Here is a 15,518-nt window from a genome sequence, read left to right on the forward strand (position 1 = left end):
AGGTTAAAACTTGTGAATCCTAGTTCACATCCATGCTCTGGCCAGTTCATTATTTTGTTTTTAAAGGATTAATGGAAATTCTCACGGAGTCCTTGATCTTACCTCAAGAGGTCTCCTAGATCATCCTGGCCTCTAGGCAGGATTGCCCTTAAAGGCAAAACAAGAATCCGGCTAATCCTCACAACTGTGCAAAGTTGGCCAGTCCTGTTTATACAAGCTCCACAAACCAACCTTCAGGATGTATTTTCAAGTTTAATGGCCCCATCCTCAGAACTTTACGAGCTGCCATAGTCCTATAGACCTCAAAACAATTCAACATTCTACACTGAGAATGGAGGACTTTGAAGTGAAATGAAAGGAAGGAGGGAAGTCTTCCATATTCAAACGTCCAAACAAATCACCACTGAACAGACCTTTGGCAAAGAGTCTACAAAGGTAAGTTTTCAGAGTGAATATAAATATTAGTCTTTTTCTGCAGTCATGAAGACAGCAGCTCCTCTTGATATTAATATATCACTACTCTACAAATACACAGGGAATAAGATTATGATTCTCTAATATTAAATACACCTAAATAAACGCCTGTCTTCAGTTTCAAAAGGCCAAAGTCAGAGCCTAACAAATTGTGTCTTCAACATTCCTTCCAGGTTCCAAAACCATATTTTAATCAGATCTATTCTATGAGAGTAGGAAAACATCCCTACAACCTGAGCCAAATGCCCTGCTCTGATGCAGCTGTCTAACAGCTATTCAGAGAGCTCCAAGTGCCCTCTTTTGGCCTGTAGGGAGAATTGCAATCCCCTTCTGTTGTCAAAGAAGCCCTTTGGAAAAAGAATGTGTTTACAATAAAGCCCTTTACTTATGAGCAAACCACAATGATGACTAGACAAATGGAAGTTTCCTCTAGTCAAGGCACTTCTGCTTTCAGAAAGCCTCATTAAATGAGTTTCATTATACATTATGCATCTCTCAACCCTCGTCGGCAAACAAGGCTCATTCTTAACCCCCTCCAGTCGAACGCTGAATTTTAAAAGCAATTCATCAGGGAGCACACGGCGCTCCATGTTAGAAGCTGCCTCGGAGGATGAGTTGTGGCCAACAGTTACTGTCCTCTTCCTCTCTCTCCACTAGCATTTATTTCATCTTGTCCTATACTATATACAGTTAGATATTTACAAAATAGTTTGTCCATTCCTTGAGGGCATGAACTATATATTGTTTATTTTTACATCCCCAGAACACGCCACAGTGCTTGGCATGTATTTGGGGCTCTCTGATGATAGAAAGAATCATGAGAGGCAGCAGAGCTCATTTGGAGAAAATATTCTGTTTCATCATTGTTGGAATAAATTTTCCTCCTTCAATCTATTTTGTTCTAATTTCCTGACGAACTTTTCAGTAGCTTTCCTTTTAGGAACTTGAGCACAGCAATAAGAATTCAATATGGCGGCAGAAATCTTCAAGGCAAATGGAGGAACTCAGTTTTATGGTCTCCTTAGTAGGTCTCTACCTTTTAAAAATCTAATAAAATGTATAAAGTTAGTTGTAATTCTCAGACTTCTACTTTGGCAAAGAGTTATACAGCTAGTTCTACTCAGGTAACAAGTTCAAAACCTACTAGGTCAATATAAAATCTTATAATATATTGTCATGGGAAATGCATCTTTGAGAAATATCCTTGAGCAACCATAATGTGTCTTTTTCTTTTTTAAATAGCAGAACGTTAAGGAAAATTAAAAATTGGTAGTTTAGAAAGGGCTTCTATAAATTCAATTTAATGCTGAAGCTATCATGTAATTAACAGATGTTTCTTTTTTTTGAAAAGATAACTGATTTTTTTATTATACTTTAAGTTCTAGGGTACATGTGCACAACGTGCAGGTTTGTTACATATGTATACATGGAGCAACCATAATGTGTCTTAAGCAGTATCTTACAATAAACATTTTCTGAGGCAATCTGCATATCGGCTTCACCATTCTGATTAGTGCTACTGAGGGGTATAATGAATGGGTACTGGAGGTGCTTCCTTTACAAATTACAATGAATTTTTTAAAATATAACATACACCTCAGATATTATATCGTATCTTTACTGAATGTGAGTTTCTGAAATTCAAAAGAATGAAGCAGAATATTCCTAAAACACATAGCACAATATAAGCTCCTAATGGCCACCCGCAAGACCAAATTAAGTTTCATCAGCAGTTATCCCAAAAGAGTATTGAAGATTTATTGGGCATACTTGGATCAGACAGGTCCATTCTTTGTCATGAGTTAGCAATTAATGAAGAGCTGCCAAAGCCAAGATACCTTGGCAGCTGTCTCACTGTAAAGGCTAGAAAGGCAGTGGATGGTGCCAAGGACTATGGTTCCCACACAGTGGAACTCAGTACACATCAGTGACTACCTGGGTTGACATTAACAGAAAGTAGTTGAAACATGAGCCCAACTAAAGGTACCCCAATATAAATGAGTAGAATAAAGCCTATTCCAGCCAGACAGTAATGGATGACACATTCAAGTCTACTTAATATCTGCCAGGATCATAGAAAACAAAATTAATCTTTTGAATGACATTTGTTGGAAGGGGTATGTAGAAGGTATAAAATACCTTCTCCTTTCCCTAGTTCAAGAAGGCTTTACAAAGTAGCTAAGACAGAAACACTGCTTCCAAGTAGGAGTTGTGGGAAAGGATAAAAAATAAAAGGTTAGTGGAGAGAAAGATACTTAGGGTAACACATAAATAGAACAATATCTTTGCCAGTAACCAATAATTTGTTTTAAAAGTAAATTTTCAAAAATTCAAAGTTTGACCTCTTTTTTGTAATAATATTTGAGGAACTGATAACTAAATTGCAATGTGACATAGAAAAACAATCTAATGAGATAAAAGTAATTAAATAGTGGATATTTTATACATTTTATAAAGTATTTTTTAAAACACTGGTGGATAAGAGAGTGATTCATAAACATGGAATACCAGTCTTTAAGGTAATGAGAAAATTTCATTTTAAGTCTTAGGTCTAAAGTATTAACATTAGTAACAATAACTTAACTACACAATAGATAAAACCTTGATATCTATTATTTCCATGTATGTATACATATAGAACTGTGTGTACAAATGTACGTGTGTGTGTGTGTGTGTGTGTGTATATATATTCCCACATACATAATCATAAAACATAGTTGCTTGGAGAAATATTCAAATCAAGGGACAAAGTGATAAATCTCTTTTGCAGAAATTATTTACCATTTCCTAAATACATACTCAATAAAGAAAATATGTTATTAAATACAATATGTTTATTAACATTTCCAAGATTGCTCCAGGTATAAATTCTCTCTCTGGGCTGAAGCATTTTGTAGTTGCTCATCATGAACAATCATTCAGTTATGCAGAAAAGAAGGTTTTGTGAAAAATATGCCCAGTCCTTTGTTATGGCTATAATCGTCAACAATTTAAGAGTATCCACTGTTGCTGGATCATCCTCTGCTTCATGAAAATAGGAGAGGCAAAGGAAGAAGTGTGTCTTTAAGGTGATGGTATCCATCTGTCTATGTATTTCTATTTATCTATCTATTATTCTAGCTGTAATTCCAAACATTACCTAATCCAGCATTCCTAAGCTTTTTTGTGCCGTAGACTCCTTTGACAGTCTGGTGAGATCTGTGGATAATTTCTGAGAAAAAAAAATATGTTTAATGTATATAGTAAAATACAGAGAATTACAAAGAAATCAATTATATCTAAATATATTTTAAATTTTCAAATTTGAAGGTATTGTTTACCTTTAAAATTTTAAAGATATTGTCCTATTACCTGTTACCCTAACTATCTTTTTCTGTCCTTTATTTTTGATCCTTTGCCACAAGCCTTAAGTAAAATCTACATTTCTTTAACCTGTTACACATCAATATGTAGCAGTTGATTTAATAACTACCATAATTTAAAAATAGAGATGAGATGAGCATAAATGACATTTGCGAGATCTACAACACCTATAACGTGCTGTAAAAATGTCTGTGACTTCTATTGGTGACAAATTCACAGGTATTGCTAAAACTAATGTGGTTTGTTGCCTTATTCCTAATTGAAAGAAATGTTCAATTTCAGTGAGAGATTATTGAAAAGAAAGATGTAATTTTTTCCCCATCCATGTTCATGGACTCCTGTATCTTAAAAATCTTTTAATGTGGTCTTACAGTACAGACATACAAGTCTTCAACAGTCTGATTTGGATAAAGCAATAATGATATATGTATTCCTTGTTTAGGAATAAAATGTGTCTACATCTCCTTCTGTTATTGATACGACTTACGTAAATCTTTACAATGCTGAACTTAAACAGAAAAAGCAATGCTTAAAGTTACACATTTTAAGATAATTCATGAAATTGTCAAGGGCAACAGTAAAGCAATGAATTGTTTGTAGACCTCGTGACGCACAGAGAGAATATTAGAGAATTAAATGATAAAGGAATAAAAGAAAAGGGACTTTGATATACATGGAAATTTTAATGGACTAGGGAAGGCTCAAATTAAATGATGATTATGCAGTGGTCTGGAGATTTCACATACAAAGATATTCACTACCCAGTGTTTCCAAATGTTGTTCTGTGGCTGCAGATCTGGGATTGTGCAGTGTGGACTACAGAACTAGATGTAGAAAGAGTCTGAAAAAGCTGGAGTGAAACAGATGTATGAAAGAATAGAAGGAAAGCATTGTTCAGGAGCTTAGCTTGAGAGGACAGTGGGGAGAATTAGTAGAATCAAGTTGGTGATGGTAAGGAGTGGAGTTCAGCATGAGAGAAAAAGAAGTCTGAAAACCTGAAACAAAATTAATGTTTCCCATTTCCTGGACATCAGTATCCACTGTCCTCTGGGTAGCAGTTGAGGCTTTATAATGCATTCCTTACCTCCAAGCAAAACTAGTCATTATTTCCTAAATATACTCATGTACTTTCCCATCAGCATTACCTTTTTAATGCTCTTTGTTTAGTCTGGAATTTACTTTTCATTTCTACTTATAAAAATCTCACTCATTCTTCAAGATGCAGCTGAAAAGTCAACTTTTTGAAGTATCTTCTAATCAGTAATGTTCAGTTAGAATAAATCTCTGCTCATCTAACTTTGGTCTTTCATCATAGGACTTACTATACTATGTCTTTTCATTGAGTTTGTCATATAAATAACTCATTAGAATGTCTTGATCTTTATAGCAAATATCTTATGTTCCTCATGTTTGGTGTTCCTGCAGCACTGAGTATTATACCAAGACAATAGGTACCCAATAAATGTTTACGTACTATCAGTGACATCTCATCAACATGAACTGAATCAAATGATTCTGCACCATTCTTAGATCCCTGTTGTTTCTGACAAATAGAAATGTCAGGATAAAGACATAAACAGCTACTCATTAGATGTTAACTCCAGAAATGACCTTGCCAGCCATGTCTCCTTTGTTGTGTTTGGATGACGACAAAATTAGAGTTCAGAAACATGTTCACTTCTTACCCAAGATCACAGAACCAAAACAATGATGCAGATTTCCCAATACCCAGTCCACTGATCTTTTTTGTTTCACCACAAAATCTATTAAGAAGAGAAGATAATAGAAACTCTGGATTGAAATGCCATAATTTCTACCACATTAAATTTAGCTTTTAGGGAGTTTGAGTCATGCTCTTTTATTTAGTAGCTACAAATTTAAAGTAAGGGGAACAATGGAGTACTATTCAGCCATAAAAAGAATGAGATCCTGTCATTTGCAAGAGTGTGGATGGAACTGGAGGTCATTATGTTAAGTGAAATAAGCCAAGCACAGAAAAACAGACTTTGCCTGTTTCCACTCATTTTCAGGAGCTAAAAATTAAAACAATTGAACTTATGGAGATAGGGAACAGAATGATGGTTGCCAGAGGCTGGAAAGGGTAGTGGGTGGGGTGGGGGGGGAGGAAATGGAGATGGTTAATGGGTACAAAAAAATAGTTAGAAAGAATGAATAAGATCTAGTATGTGATAGCACAACAGGGTGACTATAGTCAATAATAATTTAATTGTACATTTAAAAATAACTAAAGGTGTAGAATTGGATTGTTTATAGCAGAGAGGGTAAATGTTTGAGGCAATGGATACCCCCATTTACCCTGATGTGATTCTTCTGTATTGTATGCCTGTATCAAAATATCTTATATACCCCATAAGTATATACACGTACTATGTATGCATAAAAATTAAAAATAAAAAAATGGAAAAATAAACAAGATGGTAAATAATATGTGACAGGAAGAACTGGGACAATGTTGAGCTTGAAGGTGAAAGATACAAATGAACAAGCTATAAAGAGTTGAAGAAGGCAAAAGAAGCAATGTGGAGGCAGAAGCTAGAGAAAGGATGAAGAAGAAAGGAGAAGCTGACATGTCTCTCTGATGTCTCCCATCATCACTGTGATTCTTTCATTTCCTCAGACCAAAAGCCTTGGAGTCATCCCAATTCTTTCTTACCACCTAATCAGCAAATCTTGTTGGCTCTACCCTTAACATCCATTCAAATTTGACCATCTCTCACCATCCCCACAATCATCTCTTAACTAAATTATTGCAATATCTACCTAAATTATATGCAATTTTGTCTTTGCAATCTATTCTTATAGTAATTAAGGTGACCTATTAAATGTTTGTGAGATCACGTAATTTCTCTGTTCAAAGCTCTCCAATGGCTCTCCATCGGCGTCAAGGTAAGTCAAAGTCCCTTTAACTCTCCAACCTCAACTCCTACTATCATCCTCACTCACTCTATTCCAGCCACATTGGCCTCCTCTCTATCCTCTCTAATCCAGATCCACTACTACCTCTAGTCCTTTGAATTTTCTTTTTCGAGGCAAGGAAGAGCCTGGCTGATTCCATATGGCTATTTCATAATTCGAGTTCTCAGTATGATCTTCCCTGGCCACATATCTAGATTGAACGCCCCTTCTCATGATTCATCTGCCTGCCCATGCTTTCTTTTTTCTCCTTAGGTTTTGGCACTAAATAAGTTACTCAGTTATGCTGTGCATAGTCTGATGCTCAAGTAAAATGTTAGCTCAATGAGAGATTTTTTGCCTTTTCCATTTTTTTTTTTTTTTTTTTTTGGATCACTGATACATCCCCAGTGCCTGGAACACTGACTGATATGCAGTAGGTGCTGAACAAATATTTGTTGAATAAGTTAATGAATAAATGTGCAAATCATGTTCTGTTTCCAAGGCCACCACTGAAATTTCTGTCAACACCTTTTTCCTTAGGGGCACTAATTTCTACCACCACATCTTCAAGTGGCCTTGCGCACTCTGTTTTGTGGATTTCTCCAATGCATATCCACCTACAGAGTGGTGAGATCATCAGACCAAGGGAAATATGATGCTTTTTACAAATAACAATTAAGTCTTTCTTGACATATTCTTACTCATATCCTTGATATATTCTTACAGAGTGGTTCCCAATGTTACATAGAGAAGTGCAGAGAAGCTCAGACTACCTGGTTGTCACCTGTCTCCATATGACTGTTTGGATAGGAACAGAAGAAGGATGTGTTAGGGGAAACTTTCCATCTCTCTCCAGAACCACACACTTCACCTAGAGTTGGCCTCTTTTCCTGGACTAAGAGGAATTTCATTTTTGTAAAAATTTTATAAAATAGGTAAGATAATAAATTCACTGAAATAGTGATAACTAAACAGAATAATCTCATTAAGATTAAGGGATTGAACTAAAGATGAGAATTCACAATTGAAAATCAGAAACAGCCTCTCATAAGGAAGACATATTAAGCCTTGCTCTTAGATAAAGGAAAACTATACCCACACTCTAAACCCATTTAATACCAAGCAAATTCTCCAAAGGATAGTTGCAATTTTTTTTTTTAGAGATAGATTGGACAACTTTCTACTGACTAATCTGTTGTACATCATGGTGACTATAGTTACTGACATATTTTGTCTACTTGAAAATTGCCAAGTGATTATATTTTAAGTGTTCTCACCACAAAAAAAATGATAAATATGTGAGGAAATGCATATGTTAATTAGCTTGATTTAGCCATTCCACAATGTATACATATACCAAAATGCCATTCCATATGCAATAAATATATATAATTTTATTTGTCATTTTTAGAAAAATAAAAGTATGCATTTCTGTGCTCTAAAAAAAAACAAAAAAAAAACAAAAAAAAAAAGAACTACCTACTTGGTCACCGGAATGTATCAAGCATACCAAATTGCCAGATTATGCATAAAAAGAGGTATATGTGCAAGGAAAATGGACCAGAGTCACGTATTTTGACTCTGAGAGAGGCCACTGTTCTTCAGACCAAAAGATTGCTGAAGCCATGATTGGCAGGTACCAAATCCTTTGACTACCAAGAAACCAGAATAAAGGGTTTGGACAAAACTGGAGAATAAACTAAGAAAATCTCCAGAAAGGACAGAAACTACATCTAGAAGCCAGAAGTCATGCTTTTAAGCCTTTGGAACTTTCTGCATTTTACCTTTCCCCTAGTCTTTACTGCTTACTTTGTCAGTATTTTCCATGATCATGGATTTTAGTCATTTTGTCTATTTTATTATACAAATTCATACAGTTTTAAATCATATGTGGAATAAGGCAAAAAAGCTGGCTAGCTAAATATAGTAGATGTACATGTATAAAGACATATTATCCATATTTTACAGATGAGGAAACTGAAACTCAGAGAATTCAAATGAATATGTCCAAGGTAACACATCTCACGAAATTGTGGAGCTGAGACACATAGGAGGATCATTCAACTCATGTCCCCTCTACCAAACCACACTTCCTTTCTGTGATATGCCATCAAACAAGTGTAATGCTTTGTCCAAAATGCTGATCTAGTATAAAACATATTACCTTGTATTGTGTTTGCTTGCACAACGCTGTTCCCCCAGCTATGGTATGAACTCTTCAAATTTTCATATGTAAACATGGAGTGACCAGTCAGATTTGCCTCTCTGCACATAGCCCTGTGATAAGCCCAGTGCCAGCAAAGCAATATTCATCCTGGCTAGAAGCACGGTCATGTGAGTGCACACACATTCACGTGAGCCTCAGTCTCTCCTGGTGCTCTGCCCTCTGCCCATTTCTGGCTCTCATCCAAGGTCGTTAATGTGCACAGCAGGCTATTGTCCAAAGTAGTATGTTGGACATGAATGTAGGATTTGGGGCTGTCTCTCTTGTCATGGTGCAGTACCAATCATATAATAGATTTTTAGTACGAGAAGTTGAATTGCTTAAAATGATTACAATGTTAAAATGAGGGATCAATGAGTTGTACTTGGACATTTATATTATATTCATTTTTTTCTGGTCATAGTAACATTCTTAGCAACATTTAATCTATAATGACTTTGTGAACTCTCTTTAGAATCCATTTGCATCAGGAGGTTTCCCACCACAACCATTCAAGACAAGTGAGGGAGGCTTCAAGAAACCCCCTCAGAGACCTCAACATTCAACCCCTAGAATTTGGAGGGCACAGAGCCTGGAGACTGACTGCAGTCTGGAAAGAGTCCAAATGTGCAAGGCTTGCAGGAGTTATTGCCTTTTATGGTCAAGGAGAAGAGAGGGCTATGGTGAGAGCAGACAGCATTGCCAGAGTTTATGGGACAAAAGAGCCAAATAGTTCCTTTTAGTCAGAATGGATGCCAGGGAAAGTAGCAGAACTCAAGTTGCCATCAAAGGGCCATGCCCAAGTGGCCATCCTTCAGAGTATGATGACTCCAACAGAATCAGGTCCTCGGATCAGCCAGAGGGTGCGTCTCCTCTGCCAGGGAACGAGGCTATAATAGGGGTCTCCAAGGAGCCCCCAAAATATCTTATCTGCCACCCAGAAGGCTATGATATCACATGAATGACTACTACTAATTAAGACTATTACTCCTCCTTCCCCTTCTCTCCCTCACCTCATCCTGACCTTGAAAAGTACGCAAAACAGTAAACACAGAAAGCAAATACAGACTGCACATCTTTTTTCCCCACTGCAGGTTTCCGAAACTGAGTGGAGCTGTGAGTCATGGGGCAGAGCTAGGGAGAAGATCTAAACTGAATGAGAGGTTAAATACTTAACATTCCAGACACTGGCCTTCCAAGTTGTATACTCTTCCTGCACATTGTGCTTACTCACAGCAGCTTCCTGTTTTTATAAATACCTATTATACAGTATATATGTCAGACCACACAGTATAGAGCTTAGGAGCTCTGGCTTATGGAAACACAGACCCAAACAAGTTACTTAACCTCTCTAAACCTCAGTTTCCTCACGTTCAGAAAAAGAATAACAATAACAGTACTTGATCAGGTTATTGTGAAAAATGAATGTGATAATACATGTGATGCAGTAAACAATTCATGCATTTAATTGACATTTATGGACTACATTAGTTTCCCAGGGCTGCTATCACAAGTACTATAAGCTGGGTGGCTTAGAACAACAGCAATTTATTGTGTCATAGTTCTGGAGGTCAAAAGTCTGAAATCAAGGTATTGGCAGGGTCACGCTCCCTCTGAAGGTAATAGGAAACGATGTGTCAAAAAATTCTTCCTAGCTCCTTACAATTTCTTGGCTTGGGGAGGCATAGCTCTCATCTTCACATGGCGCCCTCCCTGTGTGTCTCTATCTTCACTTAGCCATCCTCTTACCCAGTCACATTGGATTAGGAGCCCACCCTACTCCAGTATGACTTCACCTTCACTAATTACATCTGCAACAACCCTATTTCCAAATGAGATCACACTCTGAGGTACTAGGGATTAGGACCTCAATCTATAAATTTTGGGGCTATGTAAATCAGCCCATAACACCTATTAGGCGTTAAACACTTCTAGTTACTGGCAGAACAGCAGTGAACAAACTGTACGTGGGGCATTTGTGTTCTAGTTGGGAAAGTCACACAGTAAGTGCACACATAAACGAACAAGATAATTTCAGAAATAGATAAGAACATTGAAGAAAGTAACATAATGGATTAGACCAGTGGTTCTGAAACTTTTTGGTCTCAGGATCCATTTACCTCTCGGATCCCAGGTTTGTGGCTGTGTATAAAATGGTCGATATTTACCACTTTAGAAATATACTCCATTTTATTCATTGTTTCAAATTTTAAAATTGGTGGCACATGTTTAATGCTTTGTGTGGAAACACCAAGTTTAATACCAAAAAAGCTAAATAAATGTATGCTCATAAAAATCAAAAATTTTAGTGTGAACAGCTATAATTCAAAAAACATTTTTATACTGTTACAGAATGTTGGTTCCAGTGCTCACTCAAAAATCATGCTAGTCAAACCACACCTAGCTGAATACCTAAGCACTGTGTACATACTGGTAAATAATTTATTGCCACTTACCTCTAAATTTGTAGTTCTCAGGCTAGCTGCACCTTAGAATCACCTGGGCAGCTTAAACAAACTTGATGACAAGGCACCACCCCAAACCATTTAAATATTTGATCATGAGTTCTGCTGAGTATTAGTGTTACTTTTTTAATTTCATGATAGATATTTAAGCTACAATAGCTAGGAAGAATCAAAATCAAATGCACACAACTATTATACAGGTAGGTGACTCTAAGCCAGGACCGAGAACTACTGGTCTAGTTGAGATGAATATGAGCTCAGAGAGGCAGAGATTAGTAAAAATCAACCTCTCTCTCAAATATTTTAAGAGTCCTCAGCCTGACCTTGCTCTACTCCAGGTCCATCAAGTCATTTGGATCAAACATAAACAGGATCAAGAATATGTACATTACATTAATTCCACCTGTATATGGATGGCCAAGTAATTTCAATGCTGGAAGGAAAAGTTCAGCTCTTGCTACCTTGAAAAATGCCCAACAATCTGTCCTGCAAAAAGGTTGAAATGTCAAATTATGTTGCTTCCTACAAAAGTGAATTAGAGCGTGACCTCAAATGTTAATATATTCAGATCTTTCTTCTACCCTCAGAAGGTCAAGTATTCACAACAGCCGTAAAATCTGCACTAATCTATACTCTCAGGATTTCTGAGTCTGTAGTAGCAAATTATAAAACTAAGGAAAAAGAAATCCCCTATTGAAGGAAACTTATAGTCTAAGAAAAAGTAAGATTTTTATGAAGATGCAGCTAACCAGAGAAAGATGTCATCAATAACAAATTAATACCTAATTAATAAGTAATAATAGTTTTATGAAGCTTTACAATTTATAAAACACTTTTGCACTTGTCACCTGATTCAATCCTTGTAATAGTTGTATTTGGTGACTATTACTTATATTTTCATTTTCTGTAAAGGGAAATAGAGATTATAAGAGTTTAAGTGACTCATCCAATGTTAATGGCATAGCTAAGACACAAACTTGGGTCTTTTTCAGGAAATCTTGAGCCTTTCAACTGCCTTTTCCTATATGTGGGAATGTGTCAGTGTTTCTTGAACATGTTTTCCTGTTAGATATTACTAGTAAAAACTTTCTTACCACACTAAGTAAATGCAAAAATCTATTTTAAATTTTATCAATACATTATACCACTTATAAATCAGAAAGATTTAATTCATTCAGTAAAAGAGTGTTTTTCACCAGAGATTACTGGGCATTTTCTATTCTTCATTATTATTAACAACAGTTAAAAACCAATAGTTACACAACAGAATCAGTTTGGGACAGAGTCCTTAAATACTAGATAGAATTCTTTTAAAACTTTTTTTTCTCTCAATATTCTCTAAAGCAAGTCAAATACACTGTAATCATTCTGACAACTAACCAAATAGACATGAATGCAATCATCTCCAGGAAGCAGTTCTAACTCAAGTAAAGAAACACAAGGCTAAAATAAAGAGCTCTCTAGCTTTTCACCTAAAAATCCAATCTAGCAACGAATGTAGTAATGGTAACTCACATAAAAGGCAAAAGTTTGAGTAACAGTGATGAATATGGGACCCAGTCAATCTCTCATTTTAAATAACATCTGTGGCTCTTTGCAATCAATAAAAATAACAGTATGATTCTCTTTACTCTGTGTTATTGTGTAGCGGCTAAAGGAGAAATAGCTGTCAGCATAACAAGGTACCAGGGAGACTGTCCTCAGATTTTACAAAATCAAATAGCCAAAGCAAGGCTGCATGGAACAAGAGGCCAGGGGCCACAGAAAAACAGATGCCTTGGCATGAAGGCAGCCTATGAATGTTGGTTTCCCAGGATTTTGATAGCAGGAGTGTTTATCTTATTGAAAGCAGAATCTAATTGAATAAAAGAGTTTTTTTAAATAGTGAGCCATTAATTAGGTGGCATGGGGTAAAGCACAGGCTTTAGTAATGTACAAGGCTTCTGGGAGCCACAGACTATGCTCATCGATTCTGTCAGAGCACCAGAGGAATAAGAGAGCCGAATGTTTTGCCTCTTCTGGAAACCTACCTGATACATTTGGAAGTGGCTTCCTCATGCATTGCCTCTGTTCAAATCATCCCATAATTACTCTGGCACTGTAAGCTGCAAACTTGGCGGGCTCTGAGAGATATCAGATGTTTTTCTCATGCTTGCTGAACCTCTCTTAGACAAATTTTGCATTGTTTTTTGTGTCAGTTTTATCGTGGAACATTGTGTTGCCATCTGGGAAGAAAAACAACATGGCAGAGGAGCAGCTGGTGAATGGCAATGGCCAAATAAACATTGGCAGGCGCCTGCCATTAGGTGAGATAAGAGGGATGGGCAGCCACCAACACCAACGAGCCCTCACCATTGGAACATCTCTCACTGTCCTCTTCTCTTATCTTCATTCAAATTCACGGCAATTTTTTATTCTGAGGCTTAAGCTCTCCAAGTGTCAGGTGTCAGGCCTTCCCTCCTCTGTCCTGGAGGAAGAAGATAGATCTGTAAAGTCCTGGCTGATTGAATTTCTCTCCCTGGGCAGGACAATGGGCAAGGGGAAGCATCTGATACCTTAACAGAAGGACTCCCTTTTGGGATGAGAAGATACCAAACCTTTACCAAGCTTCCCAACCAATTTGTTGATTTTTCTTTTCTCCCTCATACCTAACACCATCAGTATTCATGGATTTTAAACTCTTAAATCTTTTAAGGACTCCATGTGTTAAACAAATAAAAATAATATAAACTTGCCATTGATAGCAGGGCAACAAGAGAAGGTAAATTACGTCAGATTAACAAAATTATACCCCAGACTTTTTTGTTTCTAAGATATAATTTTTCCGTCGTAACATTTCTAAAAGTGAGTTGCACAGAATATATATCTGAAAAAAATTTGACAACATTCAGACAGCGGAATGAATTGTGAAGTGCCAACAGTCCTCATTGCCTGCACATGTGCAAATTAGTGAACATTTAAAGGTGAACATTTGTTCAACTACTTCCGTTGCATTATTTCTATTGGTGGAGCCAACATAGTTGAGTTAAAAACTCAAGTTTGGATCCCAAGTTTTGGCTTAAAATATCAAAAAAGATTACATTGTGATATAGTATTAATTTATTTAAATTGTTCAGTTTAAGAAATTTGCTTCATAATAGGCCATGTAATCAGAGGCAATAAGAATTGCTGAATCAATCAAAATAACTCAAAACTTTCTATGTTAGTAGGCATTGGCATGATGAGTACATGTGTCCTGGAGACTGACCCTCAACATAAAACATCTGTCTGACAAAGCCTTCCAACTGATTTTCAACATATAATTCAATTAAGGGGAAAATTCTCTCTCCCTGCCCCACCGCCTGTGTGTGCGTGTGCGCGTGTGTGTGAATTTAACCAAAAAAGAAATGGAAAAAAATGAAGTTACAAGCAAGAGGAGCAGTACTGTATACCACCATGTCATTTATAAAGGCCAGTGGCTGAAAACCTTTGAATGCTAAAGTGTAAAAAGCTTAGACACATATTTTGATTATGATCATTACAAAAATGACATCAAATTATATGCATTATTAGTTACTTTTTAAATGCACAAAACTGATGTACAGATAATAGATTGTTTCTTTCATGACCAAAAAAAATCACTGATGATGTTACAGGAATTATGCTAACTTTCAGAATGGTTGAGAATCATCGAATTCATCCCTCTTATTTAAAAACTAAGAAACCTGATCCTAAGATTCCACACCTCATTCGGGACAGAACTCAAACAGAATTTATCAGCAAAGCAAGGGGACTTCTGAAAAAGGAGAATGTGAAATCATAAAATTGAATGCCTTGTCTCAGGGACAGGTCAAATTAGGACCAGGCAGTAACTCTCCTTAAACAACATTAGAACAAATTCTCCGAAAAAAAATCCCTGGAACTGCATCAATCCTCCTTTATACATCTATGATTAAACACAATCAAGACAATTGTTTGGGAAAATCTAAGAGAAACTAAATCATAAAGAAAACTTTTTAAAAGCCTTTTTAGATTCATTTCAACATCACTCATGAAAAAGTCAATCACTCTGAATGTTTCAATAAATTATAATTAATGTGCAGCAAACTTCTTTCATC

General features: G+C 36.3%; 1 long non-coding RNA gene across 1 annotated transcript in view; it reads right to left on the reverse strand.

The window, feature by feature from the left end:
* LOC134738281 (uncharacterized) overlaps positions 1-15,518 on the reverse strand; it is a 235,776-nt gene that overhangs the window by 49,455 nt on the left and 170,803 nt on the right. Inside the window, exons 7-8 of the long non-coding RNA XR_010123943.1 lie at positions 13,774-13,888; positions 13,452-13,646 (exon numbers count right to left, since the gene is read on the reverse strand). This is a non-coding gene — a long non-coding RNA (uncharacterized LOC134738281). The remainder of the gene's footprint in view (positions 1-13,451; positions 13,647-13,773; positions 13,889-15,518) is intronic.

The sequence above is a fragment of the Pongo pygmaeus genome, chromosome 16 (genome assembly GCF_028885625.2).
Source record: "Pongo pygmaeus isolate AG05252 chromosome 16, NHGRI_mPonPyg2-v2.0_pri, whole genome shotgun sequence".
Taxonomy (NCBI): domain Eukaryota; kingdom Metazoa; phylum Chordata; class Mammalia; order Primates; family Hominidae; genus Pongo; species Pongo pygmaeus.